We start from the raw sequence: 8,270 nt of genomic DNA, 5'->3' as shown, positions 1-8,270 counted from the left end.
TATCAGCAATGACATATATCTCCATTAGTATTCTCTAAATGGGATGATATTTTGAACAAACCCAACACTTGATGTCCTTATCGATGTTCCAGTCATTAACCACTTCTTCCCATTGTAGTTCTTTAATTGGGCTACCCCCCTTAAGATAAGTCAACTAGGGGACCAAGAAAGGTAGCTTGCATGTTTTCCAGACTAGTTAACTAACATTGAGAACCACTGACATCCCAAAGATCTTATGTGCAAGAGAATAAACAGGTATCCTGAAATTTTCTCATGATATGAAAACACCAGCGTAGTAAAACACATATAACTCTTATACTGTGAATCCAATAGACTTGTGGCTTATACCGTTAGAAAACGTATGAAATACCCAGCAACTTTTATGTAGAAAACCTCCTTAGGTTCTGTCTTTAAACTTAGGTAAAACAGCCAAACGTAATATCCATCCTGAAAATGTCTCAGCAAAGGTGCAGTAGCTTCCAGAAGTTATATCTCGAGCTACTTAACTCATCTAGAGATGATCCTTACATATTTGAAAGGCTTAGAAAATCCTCTACAACTTTCGTATACAACTTTTCCCCAGATTATGTCTTTAACTTGGCTGAAAATAGGAAATGCCAGATCTGTCCAGATTTTGAAACAGAACAGAAACATCCAATTGTAAATATCATATCTCAGGTTCTACTTATCCAAATAAGTTCCAGCTTATACTGTTGGAAAGCTTAGAAAATTGTCTACAACTTCGCTATAGAACACTTTTCCAAATTCTATAGTTATATTGGTCTCAAATAGTAGGCAAGCAAAACTGGTCCAGATTCCTGATAGAACATATGTATCATCTTGTGATTTTTGTAACTTACAAACCATAACAGCTATGAGGGTGATTCTTGAGGTCAGAAAAAGAACTTGAAGTCTAGTTGTTCCCAGAAAAATGTGATAAACATTGCATGATCAGAACTTGAGATACACCAGAATTATGGCAGACCGCTCCAGAAAACAGCAATAAAGGGAAACAGGATATAACCAAACCCAACTACTTATGTCATTACTCCTTATGCCTTAGGCCTATAAACTAAATGATATTGTGGGGAATTTCCACAAAATCATTGCACTCATTACAAAGATCCAAATCAAACATAAGCATAATAACAACCAATTAAGCATTGAAGGTTCACACTTCACTCAACTTGCGATACTATCGTTCTCTTCATAGTAAGGGTAAAGATCCTAAAACTTATATTTCAAAGACGCAAGAAGGTGGTAAGAAAAGGTTCTAATAGCATACCAAATCAAGGAGTGATGGTGAGAGCCAGTACTTTTAAAATAAGTGACAAGGTAGAGAGCAATAGCAAGGGTAGGGATATAGTATGGATGAAAATACCAAGGTTTATAGAGTAAGGATTTTATGACAATTCCAAAACCTTAAGACGACCAATTTCTAACTAGGCTTGCGTCCTACAGTCAGCATTGCTTTGATACCACTTTGTAATACCCGATTTTAAGGACAAAACCAGATATGCACCATATGTGAGTTTTAGAAGTCAAACCTCACATATAGCTACAAATAAGGGGTAATATCAAATGACAATGCATAAATATATAACGTACTTAGTATAAAAGAGATAACCTTAGATAGCAAACAGCGGATAGACAACTCCAACCATCGGGTATTAACTCCTCTCCACAGGATCCAACTGACTGGTTGATCACAAGCCTAAATTTCTCCTGAGGTTTGGGGAAAATAGCAAGAGTGAGTCCATGTCGAACTCCACAAGTATAGCAACTAGATTGTATAGATCCCACAATCTCATGATCAATGTGACATAAATAATGTAGAGCATTAAACAATAAACAATGATCATATTTAACACACAAGAATCATCACCCTTAATGTAGATGTCCCCAAGGCCGCTCCTGACCGTGAGCTCGGCTAGTATACTAGTTTTTAACCCTCTGCAGAGGTTGCACATCTTTACCCATGAGTCATGATTTACCCTTTCGCCCGAGGTGATCAGCCTCTTAACCCACTTCCAAGGAAGGTCGGCAGGGATCACTATGAAGCCTTTCAAAAGTTCGTCTAACATGTTAGGGCCGCAAGGTTTCCTTTGCGCGCAGATATAGATGCCCCCCTTCCAAATGGCACAATGACGCGCAGCCTATACACATAGGGACAGGGGCTCGCACTATACCCAAAACGGTTCAGCCCCTCCGCCCTTTCGGGTAACCTCTAACAAGCTAGAAAAGGTCTTCATACTGAGCTAAAGCCAGAGCCATTATAGCCCTCATGGTTGCACTGTTGTCCCGGGTGATCACGTACAGACAAATCATCAAGTTGCTAAAAAGTCATTTTTATCATTTATTACTTAACATTAATCTAGTCACAGGATCATGGTCACAGAAATAAAATCCAAATGCTATACTTGCCTTGATCAAAGCTCTCCTGAGCCTGCTGGTCGTCAAAAGCTTGGCCTTGATCACCAACGTAAAGCTCACTGACTAAACTCGATCATCAATCAACAACACGCATTCCATTGGTCAATCATACACAGAGCAAACAAGCTATAATTAGAACAATACACCAAACAATTAAAAGATTTAAAAACTAATCAAATTATAATTTCAAAACAAATTCAATTAAATCGTTTTAAGATCTACCTATAAAATATCAAAGTGCAACTCCTATACTAATTTTATTAATAGAACCGGTTACATAAATACTAATTGAGTTAATATTTATTTTATAAGATTCAACAATATATTTAACAATAATATTAGAACGTGGACTGCATTGCTATAAGTCTAACTCAACTTGAACAGACTAAAACGAAACAAAGATGAGGAAACACCACAAAGAGTTAATGGCAACGTGTAGGATATGGATTATGCATATGTTCACATCTGTAGACATGCAAGGCGATGAGGCTTAATTGCTGGATCTTGTAGTTAAACTCACCAAAAATCACCACACCCACGGCAACAGAATTGCTTGGCTTGATGCGCAGCAAATTCACCAAGCAAACAGCAGCTTTGCAGCCTCGATCCATGTGACCATGGTCCAAAAGCACGACGCCTTCACCTCTGGAATTCACCGCAACGGCAACAACGGGCACAGGCAGCAGACCTTCGATTAACGTGGCGTACTTTTCCTCCTCCACCTGGGATAGCAGCAGCAGTGCTCGCTAAAACTCGACGACGACGGCCAGCAATTCCAGCAGCTTTATGGATGGAACTTGCAGGTCGAGCACCTCGACTAGACTAGAAGTCAAACTCCGTGACGGACTTCACCGGCAGATAGAAAACTCTGCCTTGGACTCACGCGTGGACGCCGAGTCGCCGATTAGACACGACACTGAAGAATTTGTGGCAAACTTATGGCGGTGGCGGCGGCACGGGTGTGCGAGGCTGTGTGTAGGGGCGGCCGGCGGCGAGAGGCGAGGGACGGCTTGTGACTAGGTTTACATATTCACGAACATTAGGTGACGGAGGTGACCAACGTATATTTATATGCATCATACGTGGCCGAGTAGTATTAGGTTTAGGATTAATTACTTTTGGAATTGATTGATTTCAGTATTAAAGTAATTTCAGAAAAAAAATCTAAAATTACTTTTTAAGCTAGAAAAATACTTGAAAAGTTCTGAAAATTTGAGGAAAGTTACCAGAGACATTATGGAACATGAGAAATCCAAATAAAGTATTTGGAGCTCATGATGAGATAATTTAGAGCGTCTAAAAAACTAGATTAGCAAATTAGAAATAAGTTTTAGGAAAAAGCTGAGATAATTCCTTGTAAATTTTTAGAGATTGATTAATGGGCGAGGAACTGAAAGGAATGATTTGATTACAAAGAAATGTTTTTAGAAAGCTCAATAAAAACTTGAGCTGGGAAACAAGGATTTTGATTGTAGATAAAGATAAAGACTTACTGGTCAAGGAAGATCAATCTACCAAATGTATTTTAAATACTTTTCTTACTATCACCACACAAAGAGCAAAAAAGGAAACATCACATTAAATCTTATGCGTCAGCATGTATACACAACATTGTTGCTAAACCCTATGATGAATTTTAATTTAAGGAAAATTTTCATTTTTACTATGTTTTTATGAGCACAAAAATACCTAATTAAATCATTTTAGACCTATTTCAAAAGATGCAAATTTTTAGGGTGTTACATCAATATTTTGTCTTCTTCCCAAAAATAAATTGGATGTTGCTAACTATTTGAAAAACTCTTTGGCCTTTACTATTACCTAATGGTGCAATAGAGTGTAGTTCATAATTATTGACGAAGTACTTATCCATCTTTTTTAGATGGTATCTATGTCATTTCGATAAGAAGCATCTGGGCCTCATGTACACTAACTTTTTAGATGCATCAAGGGACACATAAGCAGTTCCGTCTATGCATACTGTGCAATCAACCTTTCTCTTGAACTATCTTGATAATGTGAAGAGAGCGGGGTAATCGTTGATCGTAAAAAACATAATTGCTCTTAGCGTGAATGAATCTTTGCGGTACTCATCCAACATTTGAACACATGTTTCCCACAATATTTTCATGTCCTCCATTAAGGACTCCAAAAATATCCATGTCATCTCTAGGTTGTGTAGGTCCACAACTAAGGATGGTTAAGGTACTTTCACTTTTGCATCCATGATGGAGGAAGGATGTAGATGGTGAGGATCACCGGCTATATGCTGTGCTTGCAGCCCCTCTTGGCAAATGAATTCATTCTGTCAGCACTCAATGCAAACCTAATATTTCTTAGTTTGTCAGCAAAGTCGTGGTGGTTGTCATTGAAATCTTGCCACTACTTGACATGGGCTGGATGCCTTAGCTTTCCATCATTTTTGTGCTCATCAGAAGCATGTCAGCTCATAAGTTTCACATCCTCTAGGTTAGCAAACAAAAACCTCAATCGATCAACCACTGGAAGGTACCACATCACCAAAGTAGGAATCTTTTTCCATGCATAGTAGTCTACTTATTTTTCTTTGCTGCTGAGTTTTGAACTCTGTTGGTTATTCTTTTCGGTCTTCTTTCGCTTTTTTCCAGATGCAGCACACTCTTCCTCTCTATAGTCTTTATTTGTCATGTTCCTACTTGCATCACATTTTGGACATCTCTCCAAGTCCTTATAATCATCAACGTGATATAGAATACAGGGATTTCTACATGCACGTATCTTCTCGACACCCATAGTGAGCGGACTGATTAGCTTCTTTGCATAGTACGTGTTAGCAATCACTTTATTCTTCTTTGGAAGCATATCAACGATAATACTCAAGTAGGCATCAAAGCCAGCACCAGACATACCATATCTAGCTTTTAATACAGTAAATTTAGCATAGACCACAACATCGTGAACTCTTTGCTGCAACCCTTGGACTCATTGTGTAAAGGCTCTTCTGCAGCCTTCATCAAGGCCTCCATACCTTTCATTAACAACATTGATGGATCCGTATGACGAGGCAACATTGTCTCTAAGAATTTTACATCTTCCATAACTATAACATTTGGCACAACATGTTCACTTTGGGGAAGAGGTTATTGTGTCTCGTATCCGAACATAAATCCATTAGCAATCATATCTGGACCATCAGCGTCGATGTTCTTAGGGTTTCTAGTTATATAAGGTGTAGAGCTACCCTCTCCATGCTTTGTCTAACTCAAGTAATCCTTTATAAATCCTCGGTAGACCAGATCAGAAGTGATTGGTTCAGTGTCATCAAATACAACAATTTTTTTGCAGTTTATGTATGGACATATATGTGCTTCGTCTTTATTCTCCAAGCATGGTTCTTAGCAGTATCAATAAACCTATGGACCTCGAGTATATATGATGGATCTAGTCTTGATAAATTATACATCCAAAATGACTTCTCCATCATTACCTAAAAAATATAATGAATTAATTATAATCAATGCAAAACAAGTCTGATCATCTAGAGATATTTATTATCTAAGCTTTTGATCACCAACCTCCTTCGAAGAAATTAAGATAAAAACCTCTCACTTATATATTTTCTAATTTGAAGACCTCAAAGCAAGGTTCACAAAAAGATATAAGAATGATATTAACCATACTAAGTATCCTCAGTCAACAAAATAATGGTAAATAAAGAAATCTCTTTCATATTTTCTATTTAATAAACATAAAATATCTTTCATAAATACATAGTGGTTAATTAAATTAAATTGAGAAATGAAAACACAAACTACATAATTTAAAAAACTTACAAATTGAAAAATTTAAATAAAAACTACATAATTTAAAAATCTAACAAATATAACATATATTTCTCTCTCCACATAAATACACAAGAACAAACAATTCATGAAAATACCTACATTAATCTTGGATAAACTAAAGTGAGAAGCAAAATGAAGAGAGAGAGAGAGAGGAGAGACATCATCTAACCATCTTAAGCAACCTCATTTGAGCAAATAAGGATATTAACCTAGCTACTTTTCTCTCTAACGTATGATGAAACCTTAAATCCAAAAGTAGCTCAAATTTAGCCAGAATGAACAAAGAGAGGCAAGAGAGACATAAACTAACCTTTCTTAACAACATCTCCCCTTGTCACTATACCACAGCCTATCTACAACGACCTACGTACGGTCGCTATAAGTCGGTATAGCGACCTACAGACGGTCGCTATAAACATATACTGACCAACTTGGCCGGTCCCCATAAGTGGCGTCGCTATAAGTTTTAGCGTCCGACCATACTTATAGCGACCGATCGTTGGACAATACGTTGAAGATATAGCGACCAACCGTTCGACGCCTTTTAGAAACTTATAGCGACCATTAGTCAGACGCTAGTAATATATAGCGTCCAACTGTCAGACACTATCCATAATAGAAAATAACAGCACAGTTATTCATTAACCTCAGGATTAGTACTAATCATACAATCAAACATACAATCAATGAGCAATAAAATCACCAATTCCATTCTGGACAATACACAATTATGACAATGAAGTTCATCATAGCTCACAATTATATTATATCCATAAACATTTGTCTTGTGTTATTTTCCACAACTTGCACAAATAAGTTACATGGCATACATACGGTTTGGCCATCAAGATATATGTATAGCGCATAGATGCTTGAACTAGTTGCACAGCTCACATCTCATGATTTGCTTGCACTCATTAGAAAATGATTCATAACTTAAGTATTAACAAAAGCATTCATCTCTAGTTAGGATGTACAAAATAATGCACTAGTTATGCACACTTCCAGCCAACTGCTTCCTGCATGGCCACCTCAAGCTATTACCTCCCACCTGCAAATAAAAGATTACATCCATTAATGAAAACTAGAGATCCAACTCTTACGAAGTTCTAAATTCATGAGCAGTAGTTGTACAGATTTGGAGTTGAAAAAGAATAAACTTGAGCTCCATCTCTTCTCTCTTTTTTGTATGCAAAGCGGAGAAGTGATGTGCAGGTTTGAAAAAAAAATAATTATATACTTGAAGGCTGAACTGCTGGAGCACCTTTCCTAGTTAGTGTTAGATATTTAAATGTTTTTGGAGCAATCATATTTTTGACATAAATAAATTTTGATGATACCCAGTGATTTTGTGGCAAAGAAGAAACAGATATATGATGCTGAATTTAATATATATGTGAACCCAGGTTTGAAGAAAGCAGTTCATAGAGGCTCTGCGGCCGTGGTTTGCAAGTTAATATGGCTCCAGGAATTGACTAGCTAACAAGCCAACTAATAATTAATATAAATGGCACAATCACAAGCACATGCACAATCTAGAGACAGAGCAAGCTGCATGCACTTGCACAAGATGTAAATATTAAGGCTACTACAAGAATGAGCTTGGGATAAAGTACTAATTGTATACCTGTATCATGGGATGATTTTGATGTTTTGCAAAGCTTCAGCTGTTAGAGATATCAGTAATCAGAAAATCTCATCATTCATAAAACAAATGGAAATAAGAAATAAAAAGAGGAGTTGCTTATTACCCAATTGTATGGCCATGCAATTCCCAAGTCCTTTGCATCGGCCATATTTTCAACACCTGCATAAGGGTGAGGCAAAACAGCATCTCTTTTCATCACAAGCTTAATAACAACTTGACAAATTTGCCTTCCAAGAGCCTGTCCTGCTAGCACGCAGCTAGGATTAGTTGAAATAACCATTCCCTTGGCGACAGGTTGACTAGACTTCATGTTTGGATAAAGTATAACTTCTCTGCCAGTCTAAAACAAATGATAGATGTATGAG

At 37.2% G+C, this 8,270-nt stretch overlaps 1 long non-coding RNA gene across 1 annotated transcript; it reads right to left on the bottom strand.

Annotated features, from left to right (window-relative positions):
- Positions 6,989-7,442, bottom strand: LOC110436098. Its single transcript, XR_002453765.1, has 2 exons — positions 7,392-7,442; positions 6,989-7,308 (listed from the first exon to the last, which is right to left on the bottom strand). It is a non-coding gene; the product is annotated as an uncharacterized LOC110436098 (long non-coding RNA).

This window comes from Sorghum bicolor, chromosome 6, assembly GCF_000003195.3.
Source record: "Sorghum bicolor cultivar BTx623 chromosome 6, Sorghum_bicolor_NCBIv3, whole genome shotgun sequence".
Classification (NCBI taxonomy): domain Eukaryota; kingdom Viridiplantae; phylum Streptophyta; class Magnoliopsida; order Poales; family Poaceae; genus Sorghum; species Sorghum bicolor.
Note: the sequence above shows the minus strand (reverse complement) of the source record. Positions and strands in the feature narration are given on the sequence as shown.